Genomic DNA, 16,872 nt, shown 5'->3' with positions numbered 1-16,872 from the left:
TTCTCATCGTTTGGTAAATGGTCCTCGGCTAAAAAGTCAATGATCGGATCCATTCAACATGGCTTAGATACCATAACAGTTGAGACATTCATCCTTACATCTACACTGGGCTCTTTCACAACTTTCACTTTGATCAACCGTGGTACCTCCTCGATCAAGGATGATGCCAATGTAGGCAAAGAGTCCACATCTCTATTCTGTCCTCGAGCAATTTGAACCAACCTCACTTTCTAGAACTGTCTCATGGTTTGTTTCACAAACCGCAAGTAGTCAATCATTCGGGGATCTTTGGCCTCAAAGCTACCCTTTACTTGGTTGACAACCAGCCATGAATCTGAGTATACCTCAACTTCTTATGCCCCCAAGTCAAGAACAGCTTTTAGTTTGATAAGTGGGGTTCATACTCAGCTCCATTCCTCATACAACCCAAAACAAAAGCCCTAATTTTTCAAACCTAAGCAAATCATCAAGCTTTATACTAAAAAAGGAGACCTAGTCACTAAACAAAACCCTAAGGGATTCAATCACTTCTAAAAGGCAAATAAAAAGAGAAAAATAAAAAATAAAAATAAAAGAGAAGATAATAAGGAGAAAGAGAGGAGGACCCGGCGACCATCAGTGGTGGTGGCACCAGTGATAGCACCTTTAGCAGCCGAAGAAGAGAGACAAGAATGTACCGAAACTACCATCGGTAGTGGAGGCGTGGGACGTGGTGGTTGCTAGCTGTAACCATGCAGATTCAACAATGGTGTGAGAGAGTTTTTGAATTTTGGGTAGTGAAACATTTGAAGAAGGAGAGAGTTTTTTGTTTTTTTTAGCAACTGAAAGGCAGAGAGAAAAGAGCAAAGAAAGGACAGAAGATGGGTGTCATGCGGATTGATGAGCTATCCCTATTAGGTGTCAATTTTTTATGAGTTGGATTAAATAAACGGTTGGGATTGAAACTATTGCACAGGATATGAATCCAATGATAAGATTTCTTTGGGCCCACCTTTAAATTTATGTGACTTTTAAAGTTTAAGCTTCGGTTTAAAACTAACAAAACTGCTAAAATCTCATAAGTGTAAGCATGTTATAGAGTTTAATATGAAACTGCTAAAATGTAATAAGTGTAAGCATGTTAGGTATTGCATATTTGCAATAAGGGGGGAAAAACAAAAAACAAAGAGAATGAGCAGAAAATACCCAAGTGAGCTCTTTTGTGAATATTGATACTTATGACAGGTGAAAGTAATCCATCAGCTTTTATGTCCTTAGAAAGACAATTTTCGTATTATTCCTTTTAGTTAACTCAATTGGTAAAATTTTATATTGTGTCGAATAAGTGATTAGGGTAAAGAGTAATCATCATTTGCCCAATGGGAAAAAGCAATCGTCATGGAACTGATGCAATACATTCAAATCCTATCAAATCTATAAAGGGAGGGAGGATGCAATTGATAAAGTTATGGATAAAATCCGAAGGGAAAAAACCCGAGAAGTGAGTAAAATGGGTTATCCTATGCGGATGTACCTGATTTGAGTCTTTTCTAAATAAATAAATAAAATATTTTACTTTTTGTTTTTTAATTATTTGAAAGTAATATACAAAATTGAATACTCTCTTGGTGAAAAGAGAATCACATATAATTTTTTTAGTTCTTTTTAATGGTATGCGATTTTTTGAGCATTCATATAACCACAATTGTTTTTAAATCAACTTCTAGCATTCAAAGTAAAATTCTTAATTACTAAGTATTAATCTTGTCTTTTGCCTAAAAATTTGGAAGTTTTGTTGTGCACTTGAAGTTGGTTATAGAAATTTCAAGGTTATTTAATTCATTTATAGAGTAGTCATACTTGTAAAATTTTAATTAAGCTATCTTCTCCATCTTGCCTTCTATAATTAGTACCCACACCACCAAGTTGAGGGACTTTACTTTCAAGTTATTGATTTCTCTTGCAATTATATTAAAAATTGTGAGTAGTGAGGTGCTACAGAAATTTTGAAAGAAAATGTTTAAAGGAGATATTAGGATGCTCATGAAACATTTACTCCTCCTAAATCTTTAAACACATTCACTTGTACACATTTGTACTCATCAAGTTCTTCATCAAATTCTTCAAGAAACACCAAGTAAGATACATAACAACACACGATATTTCACGCTTAACCACATGCGCGCACAATTCCCTTAATCAATCAAACAGAAAACTGGTGAGTAAAAAGGTTCAACATTGTGAGAGAAATCGAATTCACTATCATGCTGTTCGAAAGAAATCTTGTATGCAAGAATAACGCCTCAACAATCCCCATATACATAAAAAAGAATAAAACGTGATTCATCATATTGGATAATATTTAGGGCTGTTTGGTGTATGCACTTAAATAATAGTTTTCAATTTTTAAACAATATTACACGAATTTTTATACACTTTTTCACTCATTTGTATTTCTAAAAAATAAAAATAATATTACTAGAATAATATTATCAAACGAAACTATCATTAATACAGAGGCACAATTTGTTTGAGATCTCTCGGGCTTGCACTATCTACAAATCTTAAATATTTTTAAAATGGTAAAAAAAAACTGTCACAGCGCGTGTGCCGTGTTCGGTAGATTTTTAGATAGAGAGAGAAAGTGCCCAAGATAGTGGGACTATCTGGCCTTTTGCCCCTTTGGGCAAAACTATTTGGCGTTATGCCCCTGTTTTGAAACTATATAGGGGCGTGCCCCTGTTTCAATACTCGGTAATTTTAAAGCCGATTTATTTACTTTACTCGGATATCCAAAAACCGAGTTTTATGTTGGTTCTTGCCACACTGGCAATCCAGCGTGGCTTTTTGGATATAAAATATTCCCGCGTAACTGTTTGTAACTCGGAAATTTAGAATCCGATTTATGTGCAGAATTTCAAATCAGTTACTGGTATTACTCGGCTTCTACATAGTCGATGTCTTCTGCTATACTCTGACACCATGTCAACTCACGTAGTTGCATGTGAAGAATAACTCGATGATTGGGAAATCGAGTTATTAGTTTTACTCGGTTCTACTAAAATCGAGTTATTCTGCTATTTACACTATGCAATTCTGCTCATAATTTTCAGATCAGCTTCTCCTCATTTTCAAAATTTTCTGTCAAAAATTGGTGTTATCTCTCTATCATCTCAGGTGAGAAACTCATTTTCTTCTTTAAAATACATAGAGAATTTTATTGTGTAGGTAAAAGTAGTTGTAGATATTATAAAAATTTATCAACCATAATGTATGTTTTTGTTAGGAAAGAATTTTCATTTAATAGGTTGTATTACTTGTGCTTTGGTATTTTCTTGAATGAGTGTTATATGAGTAGCTTAGGGTTATATTAGTTGTATGGTGTTGTTTGGTGTTGTTTGGTGCTACAATAAATGTACAATAATTTATAGAAACGGTGATAAGTGTTATGTGTGTACATTGGATTATATTGGGTATTTGCTGGTGTAAATTTCATTGACAAAAAAAAAATTTGGTAGATTTGCTAAAACTAATGAACAATTAATATTTAGATTTGCAAAAGTTGAATGTACATACTCATCATTGGTTGAGACATTAACAACATCTTCTATTGCACACAACGTGTAGACATTAACAACAACGTTGATGGATATAAAGATAAATGCAGCGGAAAATAAGTTTTAAACGGATCTACTTCATTCGATATTGATAACACGTACAAAGTAAATTTCAGAATTAGAGAAACAAGAGATCGTACCTTGAAGCGGTGAATTTCAAAACAAAGATTGAAGCACTTGGGACTACTTTTAATCTTCACTCCAATTCCACTAACGCCCAAGATGTGTGGTCTCTCGATTGGTAACAAAGGATGACTTGTGAGTGACAAAAACTCACATGCACACCATTTTCATGATGTTTTTCTCACACATATATTTCTGTACGTTTTTCCCTTTGTATCTAACCAATTTATCTAATTGGGCCGGCCTTTTGGGCCTTACCAATTGGGCTTAAGTGTGTGGCTTGGAGTGGGACCAAAAGGGACCAATAAGACACTAGCTCCAATGGGCCTTGGGCTTTTCTGTCAACTCTTGACAAGTCCAAAGTTACCATTAACTATTTTTAATACCACTATATAAAAATAGTTGCACTCTAGGTCTTATCTATAAATTATATCCCAAGACTTTATTATACATGCAACCCCTTCATAAAATATTCGTAGTAATACAAAGTCATTAATGTAGACTGCCACTTTGTAAATTACTACATCTTAATCCTTGAGTACCCGGTTTAATCCTTTAATGTTATTCATTATATATTTATGAAATCCAATTCCATAAATATATACTTTAGTCTTACTAAAGTGGTTAGGCCTAACTCTTTGAATAACAAACCCATTAAACTTATCTCAAGGGAATATTTTATATCTCCGTTAAGAGACTATGAATTCCATCTTGAGAATACATGTTCCATCAACACTAAATGTGGCTGCCCAACATACTGAGGTTTTGACCATAACTGTAGATCTCACTCCTGATATATCAAAGCAACCTACACCTCATGATCAGGTTCATTATTCTCTCAGGATTAAGAGTTCATGCAAATACAAGTCGTGAGATTTATTATTCATTTGACAGTCTTTAGGAGAATAATAAATCTCACAGCGGTCCAGTTCAATATGTCTTAACTCTTAAAACATATTAACACATCAACTAGAAGTCTCCACTTCCATGATCAAGACAAATCATCGTAGTTGATATGTTATAGTCTTCGCAGATGAAATGCCCAATTTCATCACCGACTACGAACTATAATTCTGAGTTTACAAAGAACTTGTGATTTATATCTTCTGTGACTCTTCACATAAATCACATACTATGCATCTCATGGACTATATGATAATGTCTGAATATTCATGTTACCATTATTTCAGATAATAATAAAACAAATTTATTAAACATAATATTAAGTCATACATAATGTCAAACCAATGTCACACTTAATATTATAATAGCATCTTACAATAGGATTTAAGGGCACCAATCCTAACAATCTCCCACTTGCCCTAAAGACTATTGTGCACTAATCTAACTCTCATTCTTTCCAAATGCGACTCAAAAATCCTTTGAGGCAAAGCTTTAGTAAATGGATCTGCCAGATTGTTTGCACTTTCAATCTTTGCTACCACCACATCTCCACGAGCAACAATATCTCGAATGATATGGTACTTCCTCTCAATGTGCTTTCCTTTCTTGTGATTCCTTGGATCTTTAGATTGTGCAACTGCTCCACTGTTATCACAAAACAATGTGATTGGAACTTGCTCCATTCTTATTATACCAAGGTCAAAAAGGAACTTCTTGAGCCATACAGCTTCCTTTGCTGCTTCACAAGCAGCAACATATTCTGCCTCCATGGTGGAGTCTGCAATACAAGATTGCTTAATACTCCGCCAACTAATGGCTCCACCTCCCAAGGTGAAAACACATCATGAAGTGGATTTTCTGAAATCTAGATCAGATTGAAAATCTGAATCTGTATAGCCAATAGGTATCAAATCCACTACACAATAAAATTCTCTATGTATTTTAAAGAAGAAAATGAGTTTCTCACCTGAGATGATAGAGAGATAACACCAATTTTTGACAGAAAATTTTGAAAATGAGGAGAAGCTGATCTGAAAATTATGAGCAGAATTGCATAGTGTAAATAGCAGAATAACTCGATTTTAGTAGAACCGAGTAAAACTAATAACTCGATTTCCCAATCATCGAGTTATTCTTCACATGCAACTACGTGAGTTGACATGGTGTCAGAGTATAGCAGAAGACCTCGATTATGTAGAAGCCAAGTAATACCAGTAACTGATTTGAAATTCTGCACATAAATCGGATTCTGTATTACCGAGTTACAAACAGTTACGTGGGAATATTTTATTTCCAAAAAGCCACGCTGGATTGCCAGTGTGGCAAGAACCAGCATAAAACTCGGTTTTTGGATATCCGAGTAAAGTAAGTAAATCGGCTTTAAAATTACCGAGTATTGAAACAGGGGCACGCTCCTATATAGTTTCAAAACAGGGTCATAACGCCAAATATTTTTGCCCAAAGGGGCAAAAGGCCAGATAGTCCTGTGAGCTTGTCCCCCAACTTTGTGCGTAAATAGGCGACACATTGTGAAAAATGGAGCCAAAAAGATACTTTCTTGAAGTAGACAAGTTTCTCTAGAACCTGAAACAAACAATGTCTCCAAAGCATCTCTGGATTGACAGGAATCAATCATGCAAAATCGGAAAAAAAAAAAAAAAAATCATGTTCAAGTGCAGAAAATTTTGGACTAGCCAACTTCCAACGCTCGTAACCCTCTCTTCCGAAATCCAAATGCCATAAGATCGGAAGCTTTAGAAACTAGATTCCGAGATCTTTCCAATGACTTCAAAATTAGTCAATTTGGTGTAGTGTTGGCTCTAGAATTTTTTTTTTCCAAGGTGTTCATAGTCTTTTGTAAACTATGTTGCACAGACATGGACATGAGTATAGGCAAGAGGTACATCATTTCTTGAAAAACTAGAATACAACATGTGTGGGGTATGACAATTAATTAATTAATATTATTTTTAAGTATATTTCAAATATTTTTCGACATAATGTATGTTTATTTTAGATTTTAAAATTAAGCAATAAAAAAAATACTTTGAAAACATATATAAAATTAATTTAAAAGAAATAATGAATAGCAAAGAAGTATAATGACATTCATGTTGTTTGAAGCTCCAACCAAGAGTTCCAATAAACTAAATACTCATAAATAAACAAATTGCATCACAGCCAACAACCAAGTCACTACAAATAAAATAAGTTACCGCAAATGCTAATTGCTTAAAAACAATACAAATAAATAAATCAACCAAACTACAAATGCCAAAAAAAACAAAATAAAAATCATGGCGAAAACCGAGAGAGAGAGAGAGAGAGAGAGAGAGAGAGAGAGCTCAAAAATAGAAAACCAAAAAGGAAGAGAAAACCTAGGTCACGGTGAGCACTAGACTCGAGCTAGAGGATGCGAGCGAGAGAGGGCAAGGTGTTAAATTCTGTTCTAGAGACCATTCAAAACTCGTTATTGGAAAAGAATATTTTCGGAGAAAAGAAATGGTGAATAACTAAAATGAGTATCCGAAATTTTGAAGAGTCAATGACTTGGGTTCAATCTAATTAATTTTAAGATATCTCAAATAGTCACTACTGTTATCGATGAATATAAATAAATATTAGTTATTCAACATGATAAGTTTGTGATTTTATTAAAATAAGCAATTTGTAGCAAAAAATTGAATAGCAAAAGGTATCTAGATTACCAGAAAACTTGGCAATGAGATAGCGGCACAGTAGAGAAGAAAGTATAGAGGAGATAATTGTGAGGTGTTTTGGCATTTGCAGAAACGCATTTCCAAATAAAATCACAATGCCACGCTGTTAGGAGCTTTAGTTGCTGATTATGACGGCACGAGGAATTGGAGTGCTTGGGCAACATCAGGTAGGCAGAAAATTTAAAAGAAAAAATTGACCCTATGACACACGCACACGCCTTTACGTGTTTTTGTTTAGAAGTGTGGTTTTGCCCCGTGATGGACCCTTAGAGGTCATTTTGCCTTTTGAGGTTTTAATTAAAGTCAAGGATATTTTTAGGAGGGCCACTCCATCATATGTTTAGAAATTTAGATTCTACGTTGTTTGTTTAAAGGGGAAATTATAGTAAACCTACCTATGGTTTGACCCGTTTTCACTTTGTCTACCTATGGTTTAAAACTTAACACTTTGCCCACCTGAGCTTTAATCAGTGTGCTCTCCGTTACCCACCTCACTCTCAAACATTAAAAAAACACCTTTTTAATACAAAATCACAACATAACACAGTCAAAACCACGAACCCTTTGAAATCTTTCCTCATGAGCCCTAGAATCATGAAAATCCCCATCTGCATTTAATATTGAAATCGTGATGCAAGAATAAACCGAGAAGAGCAACAAGTTATTCAAGGGACTCAAATCCAAGTTGTAAATCAGTTACTGTTTGGGTTTTTGAACTATTTTTATTTGGGTCTTATAATTTTTTGAGTAATCAGTCAATATTACATGTAATGTACTAAGAATATTATTTGTGTTTATTGATGTTTATGAAAAATGTGACCACCTATGGTTTGGATTTGTGTTTGTTTATGGGCATTTTGTCTATCGTGTTCATTGTGTCTCACTGTGGACCCTACGAATCTATTGGGTTTTAATTTTAGTATTTGCATGTGCTTATTAGTAAAATAGAAACAAAAGCAAAACAAATATGGTCCCTTTGATGTGTGTGTTGCCTCCCAAAAGCAGAACAGAATCATACAAGTGTTTATTCTTTATGTGTTTGTTGTTTACAATTCTTTAATTGTCTACGTGTAAAATGGTAATTTGCTATTGCAGATGGCTAATGAGGAAGTGGAATTCGAGGTTCATTATAGGGGTACTTTTCTATGAAACCCAAGTTTAGAATACTTTGGTGGGAAAGTTGAAATAGTGTATAAGGATCCTACTAGGCTTAGTTATTTTGAAATAGAAGGTATATGTGAGGAATTGGAGATTGCTGAACCATCTAGGTTTCATTATTTAGCTCCTAGGGGCAACTTGGAGTAAGACTTAAGGCTCATACATGATGATACAAATGTGGTGCCTATGTGTAAGCTTTATGAAGAAGGGCCAAGAGACACCATCATATTGTATGTGGAAAGTGGCCATGCTCCACTTGCAGTTGAAGTTCCTGAAGGGTTTGGTGGAGGGATAGATGGAGGGGTTGCTAGAGGGGGTGATGCTAGTGTAAGGGTAAAAGAGGAGTTTGATTAGCTTAATGAAGGTCTGGAAGGAGAAAACTTTGGTGATGATGTTTTTGGTGAGTCTTCTCCACCTCCTATTGATCCACCTGAGCCTAACAATGATCCACGTCAACCAACCATTGATACACCTCAGTCAAACACAGATACACCTCAGTTAAGCATTGTTTCACCTCCAAACATAGATTTAGGTGAGAAGTGGACCAAACCAACTCTAGATGATGATATTGCAAGTATGAATGGTTTTGATGATGAGCAGAGGCCTAGCAACCCATAATTCAATGAGAGGACTGATATGACAAATGTTTAGTTGGTAAAAGGGATTAAATTTCCTAACTCTAAGGTTTTTAGGAAGGCTTTAAAGGAATATTTGATTTAGCATCACATTGATATCAAGTGGAAGTTGAGTGAGAAGAAGAAGATTTCTGTACATTATAAGAATAACTATGGATGGAGGTGTTATACCTCAATGGTGACTTGCACATTTGAGATTAAGACATTTAATCCTGAGTATACCTACACCCTATCATTTCAAAATGGGCAAGTTACATCAGAATATATGGCAAACAGGTATTTGGAAGATTTTAGTAAAAATTTTAATTGGGAGGTCTTAAGTGTTAAGCACCATGTTATGCAACAGATTTCAGTTGATTAAGTCTTAGTCAAGTATATAGATCAAGAAAGACAACTAGGGGTTTGATCACTAGGAATGATGAGTCTCAGTATAGCCTATTGAGAGATTATGTAGAAATGATAAGGAGGACAGATGTTGGAAGCAAGGTGATACTGCAAATAAAGATGGAAGATGAGAATGCCCAACCCAAGTTTAAAAGTGTAGGGAATTAACCCGAAATTCCCAATCAAACACAACTAGACTCCACAAAACCCAACAAAAAGGATGTACATTAGGTATAATGCACAGAAACTTGGGTTTCTAGGTGGTTGTAGACCATTTGTTGGGCTACATGGATGCCACTTAAAGGGTAGGTTTGGTGCGCAATTACTGTCTACCACTGCCAAGGATGGAAATGACAATATATTCCCAATGGCAATGGCTATGGTTGAGCAAGAGAACAAGGACAGCTGGATCTGGTTATTGGAGCAATTTGCAAATGACATTGGTAGGCCAGATGATCTTAATCTAGTATTCATCAATGACAGGTAGAAGGTATTATCATATTGCTCATGTTTATTACTTGCCTGTGATTTCATATTGAATGCTTACTTACTTGCTAACATGCTTACTTTCTTGCAATACTCAGGGCCTTATTCTTGTAATGGAGACTCTATTCCCAACTATAGAGCACAAATATTGTGTGAAGCACATATACAACAACTTCAAGGTTAACCACAAGGGCATTGAGTTAAAGAGTGTACTATGAAGGTGTGCTGGCATAACATTAGTTGGGGAATTTGAAAGGGTGGTGCAATATCTTAAGAGTTTGGATGAAGAAGCTTGGAAGTATCTTACAGATATAGATCCTGCATAGTGGACCAGATCCCACTTTTCTCCTAGGGCTTTAACAAATTGTCTGATAAACAATTTAAGTGAGAGTTTTAACTCTATGATTGTGAAGGCTAAAGACAAGCCAATATTATCAATGCTAGAATGGATTAGGGTTAGGCTTATGAGCAGACTATACATAAAAAGGACTGGCATAGAAAAGTATGGTGGCAAGTTGTGTCCAAGCATACAAGACAAGTTGGAGAAGATGAAAGTAGAGTCTAAGGGCTTCTATGCAATACCATCTGGGAAGTTTATGTATGAAGTTGACAATGAAAAGGAGAGGCATGTGGTGGACTTGGTAAGGAAGACATACGGTTGTATAGTAGGGGACTTGACAGGAATCCCCTACAAATATGGAGTTGCGGCCATTTTTGTGAATCATGAGCAACCAGAGGAATACACCCATCCATATTACTACAAAAATACTTATGTGAAGACATACAAGACACCTATAACTCCCATGCCTGACCAATCTGAGTGGATCTTAAGTGGCCAACCTGCTCCTATTGCACCTACTATTTACAAGCTACCAAGCAGGCCACCCATAAAAAGGAAGAGGGATGTTGATGAGCAAAGGAACCCTTACAGGGTGTCTGAAGCAAACAAGCCAATCAAGTGTGGGAGGTGTCAAAAGGAAGAGCACAATGCAAGGGGATGCAAGGCCAATGTCACTGGTGAAACACCATGGGAAAGAAGGAAAAGAATGCAAAAAGGCAAATCTTCATCCCAAGCCTCAGGCAAACAAGGATCCTAGGCCCAATCCTCATCTCAACCCCCATCCTCATCTCAACCCTTAGCATCATCTCAGCCCCCACCAACTCATTAACTTTTATACTATGCCCTCATCCAACCAGACAGTAGGGCCACAACTACAAGGTCAAACTCCATGATCACAACAACCAACTTAATGGTACTTTGCAAACTTCATGTACACAGTTAGAGGAGCTCATTGGTTCTCTTCAAGCCAGCCAGCACCACACCCATGTAGAAACATAGGACACTAGAGCACCATCATCATAGGTATTGTAGTTTTATGTTTGATGTTTTATTCATAAATTTGTGATACTAGTAGCTAACATCTGAATTCTTGTACTTTGTAGCCTACAAGACCACCTGCTACTAGAAGAGCTGTTTTTAGAGGAATGAGTAATGCAGCAAAGACACAGAAATGTAACACAAGAGATGGAAAGAGCAGCTATGGGAGGAAAGGCAGGGGCAGTAAATGAAGCTTATGTGAAGAAGATTTTTGCTATGAATATTTAGTGTTAGGGTAATATGATTAGGTGTTAGGGTTAAATATATTTTGTAAACAATGGCAAGGCAGACAATTGTTAGTTATATATGTTGTCAAAACATCTATTGGGGTTTGTGTTATTTTTGTAAGTTTTGTAAACAAAGACAGGTGCAACTATTTTGTAGTTGTTGTATCAAATGCCTTATATTGACTGGTGGTTGATGAAAGACAATATTCAATGCCACTTTAAATGTGTATACAATTTCCCAACTTAATGGTAGGTATTCAAAATTATTATTTTAGCTAATTGTTGTCATGTGGTTGATTATTGTAGTTGAACATAGCAAGTTTATGTGTGTATGTATTGAATACATCAGGTTTATTGGATATAGTAGGTGTATGTGTTGAATATAGCAGGTTTATGCATGCATTTGTTATCTTTTCTTGCAAGTTGACAGATGGTTGTCATCCACTTTCAACACAAACACTTTAAACAATTCACTTTCAACATAATTATCTTTACACAATGCACTTTCTACACAAACACTTGATACAATTCTACACTTTAAACAAGAACATAGTTCACAGCATCCAACAAAAAAACAAGACATAAGTTGCCAATTTACTTTAAACAAAAACACCAACAGCATCTAACATAAATAACACTTTATCTAACGTAGTTCTATTACAATACAAAGTAGCTTCAAGCCAACATTGGCCAATTGAGGACCTACTTATATATTACAACCCACTAGGCAGACTCAATCTCATCATTCTAACATTCTCACTTAAACCAAAATAGGAAAACAACATAGCCAAAACAAACAACATAACCAAAACAAAAAAAGACCATGACAGAATTAGTGCAATTCTACACTTTCTTTCTTGCTCTAAGGCTCTCACTGCCATCTCCTTGGCTTTAACAGAGGAAGCTCGAAACTTTCTCTCCTTCTTAATAGCTTTTACTGCCCTTTCTTGAGCAATTTTTGCAATTGGGGCAGCTTTTATTGCTGCCTGGGTAGCTGTTCTTTCCCTTTCATTTACAAGTTGCAGCTCACTCCGCATTAAATTCAACTTTTCTTGCACCAAATGGGTAGCTTCATTCCCAAGCATACAAGTGGGATTATAAATCCAATGAAAGAAAGGGCACTTGGGACCAACTTGTTTATAAATTGAATTGAACATATCACATTCCATGCTCACTTAAGTCAACTAGATTAACTAAAAACTATACTTACCTTATATCAGCTACAACCCAAAAACTTTCTCTCAAAATTATCCACTGCTAGGCTTGTTCTTAACATACAAGTCTCATATATACACATATGCCCACTTGAACCTAAGTAATTTCCACCTGAAGAAGACATTGCTTATCAACTTTTGCCCAAATTACTTGTGAATCAATGCTAGCATCAAAAGCTGAAAACCCAAAATGCCTTAAGACATTCAACACAGTCAGTAAACAGTCAGAATTTCTGTGAACATGAAAGTTTCATGCAACACAGTCAAAAAAATCAAAACCCCAGCTCAATACAAGGATTTTTCGTGATTCTAGGGCTCATGAGGAAAGATTTCAAAGGGTTCGTGTTTTGATCCGTGTTATGTTGTGACTTGTATTAAAAAGGTATTTTTCTAACATCTGAGGGTGAGGTGGGTAACGGAGAGCAAACGAATTGAAGCTCAGGTGGGCAAAGTGTTAAGTTTTAAACCATAGGTGGGCAAAGTAAAAACGGGCCAAACCACAAGTGAGTTTACTGTAATTTCCCTTTATTTAAAATTTAGATGGGGTTTAGTGGGTATTAGTGGGTTTATCCATTAAGACCCATATAATTAAATAACCTAATGGGTCTTTACCCATTTAACCCAAAAATTAAAATGGGTTGGGTTAAGACTTATTCAAATTAGGTGAATAATGGGTGGGTTCATTGATATAGATAAAAATTGCCACCCTTAGATGGAAGTCATACAGGTTGAGGTCAGCATAGGTTGGAGGGATGGTGTCAACTTAATAAAGTGAATTAACATCAATGAAGTTGAGATAAAGTGAATTAAGAATTATGAAAGTTATCATTCTGTATAAATATTTGAGATAGGGTGGAACAAGTAAAATCTACCTTCATCTCCTCAAATTTTCAAAGTCAAAAAAACTCACAATAGGCAAAAAAAGGCAGGATGAATCATGATTGGGGGTATCTTCATCATGCCCAATTAAGGACATCAAATTATCAATATATCATTAACTTTAGTTAGCCTAATTTTTTTTTTTTTTAATTCAATAATTACAACAAGCGATGGAGGAAGTTTCGAATTGTAGTTGTCCTCATAAACGAGACTAAATAATGCCACTATTTTATAAGACTCTTGACATAATGATTAAGGTTTAGAGATGTTAATCTCATGCAAATATTTTTTTTAAGAGTTTTATTAATGAGTGCTCTCAGGGTATTTGTTAATGGACCATTTTAAGAAATTTTTAATACAACTTTTTAAAAGTTTTATTAATGAGTGCTCTCAGGCTTTTTAAAAAATCAATTACTTTTTTCTTTTTCTATAAAAAGTTTTTAAAAATATTTCCTAAATTAATGCTCTTTGAGCATCCGTTAGCTTTTCCCTTATTTTTTTTAATAACAATATAATGCAAATCTTAACTATTTGGAAGATGACTTAATATTCAACTTATGTACAACTTTTATAAAATTTACTTTTTCCAAGTACAAATATCTTTTTGTCCACTTATTTTTTTTAAGGGTAAAATGCAAAAACATCAGCCAAACTTTGAGTCAAAAACAAATTTACTCCTTTGTTGTTGATAATTCAAAAGTTGGGAGAGGGAGATTTTAACCCTAGATGTGTCCACTATAAATATAAGTAAGTGTTGCAAAGAGCATGAACTTTGAAAATATTAAAATTGATTATTTTATTAAAATTTCAACTTCCTCATTTGAGAAGAAGCATAAAAAATATTTAATTAATTTTAATTTAAATACTTTTTAATTTAAATACATTAAAAACCAAAATTTTAATTAAAAATGAAATGCAAAAAGATTGAAAAATTAGATGGAAGAATCAACTACAATATTTCTCAATAATCAAGGAAATAGAGAATCAATTTGATTTTACCCGAAATTCAAGTGCTTTTATATTTTACTCTAAAAGATCAATTATGGAAATAATTCAAATAAGGAAGTTAATTATAATAATAAAAAAAAGTCCAAAATATATTACTGAAAGTATAATAATGACTCATCTTACAAATTCTCAAACAAAGTGCTCGAGGCCTATAAGGGAGGTTTTTTTTTTTTTTTTTTTTTTTTTTTTTTTTATAAGCAACCTATTGTACTCCTTGAGAAGATAGTTGATATTTTGATGAATAAAAAAAATGGCCGTTTGGTCTGGTGCTGACTCCAGATCTACCTTAGGTGCTAACTCCTAGTGGTTTTCCCGCTTGGTGCTGACTCCAAGTCAGGCTTAGGTGCTGACTCTTAGGTCATATCCCTTTATTTTATTGTTGTTTCAGTTTTGTTCTGGTTGTCCTGCGTCATATTTGGTATCAGAGCAAACATCGATCTGTCTGAAGCATCTCGCAGTCAATCTAGAACTAGAAAAATCACAAAAAAAAAAAAAAAAAAAAAAAAAAAAAAAAAAAAACCATCACTACCGTGTCTTCCGCCACTAGAAAGTTATCTTTGTCATTTCCCTACTTAGGACCAAAAAGTTGTCCTATAGTTGTGCTATCCATCTGAGGACCAAATATTCAAGCCAACCAAATACTCCAATCCAAAGACCCACAATCAAGTTTCCAAATCCCTTGTGACCACAAAGACAAAGAGGAGAAATAAGAGTGCTGCAATCGTGCCACACTACCAACAACAAGCAACCACGTTCAGATTTGGTAGAATCCTTTCACGATAGTTGCTATGCATGCCACCACCACCACCTTTGTGAGCTGCCGCTTCGATTGGTCCTCACCATCACCTCTGTTCCACGCCGCCACGATTTCAGTTTTGCCCAGTGTCATGCCACTACAATCTCATCAGCCTCCATCGTTCCGATCTCAAGAGGGTAACCCGCTAGCCTTGTCTAAACCCATTCTCCTTTTTTTTTAAAAAAAAACCATCAAGCTAGCCAAACCCAATTTTATAACCCAGACCATTTCCTAATCCGACCCATTTGTTAATCAAGTTCCTCTCTCTTGCTTTCGACACATCCAATTAGGAAGCCTTTTTATTTTATTTTAGTATTCCCTGACCCAGTCCAATTAAAACCAACCAACCCAAGTCATTTTTAAACCCAAGCCTTTAAGTGAGTGCCCACCACTAGCCCCCCCCCACCCCCCCCCCCCCNATCAATGAAGTTGAGATAAAGTGAATTAAGAATTATGAAAGTTATCATTCTGTATAAATATTTGAGATAGGGTGGAACAAGTAAAATCTACCTTCATCTCCTCAAATTTTCAAAGTCAAAAAAACTCACAATAGGCAAAAAAAGGCAGGATGAATCATGATTGGGGGTATCTTCATCATGCCCAATTAAGGACATCAAATTATCAATATATCATTAACTTTAGTTAGCCTAATTTTTTTTTTTTTTAATTCAATAATTACAACAAGCGATGGAGGAAGTTTCGAATTGTAGTTGTCCTCATAAACGAGACTAAATAATGCCACTATTTTATAAGACTCTTGACATAATGATTAAGGTTTAGAGATGTTAATCTCATGCAAATATTTTTTTTAAGAGTTTTATTAATGAGTGCTCTCAGGGTATTTGTTAATGGACCATTTTAAGAAATTTTTAATACAACTTTTTAAAAGTTTTATTAATGAGTGCTCTCAGGCTTTTTAAAAAATCAATTACTTTTTTCTTTTTCTATAAAAAGTTTTTAAAAATATTTCCTAAATTAATGCTCTTTGAGCATCCGTTAGCTTTTCCCTTATTTTTTTTAATAACAATATAATGCAAATCTTAACTATTTGGAAGATGACTTAATATTCAACTTATGTACAACTTTTATAAAATTTACTTTTTCCAAGTACAAATATCTTTTTGTCCACTTATTTTTTTTAAGGGTAAAATGCAAAAACATCAGCCAAACTTTGAGTCAAAAACAAATTTACTCCTTTGTTGTTGATAATTCAAAAGTTGGGAGAGGGAGATTTTAACCCTAGATGTGTCCACTATAAATATAAGTAAGTGTTGCAAAGAGCATGAACTTTGAAAATATTAAAATTGATTATTTTATTAAAATTTCAACTTCCTCATTTGAGAAGAAGCATAAAAAATATTTAAT

The sequence above is a fragment of the Quercus suber genome, unplaced genomic scaffold (genome assembly GCF_002906115.3).
Source record: "Quercus suber isolate HL8 unplaced genomic scaffold, Cork oak 2.0 scaffold_407, whole genome shotgun sequence".
Lineage (NCBI taxonomy): Eukaryota > Viridiplantae > Streptophyta > Magnoliopsida > Fagales > Fagaceae > Quercus > Quercus suber.
The sequence above is the reverse complement of the archived record's forward strand: the minus strand, read 5'-3'. Positions refer to the sequence as shown.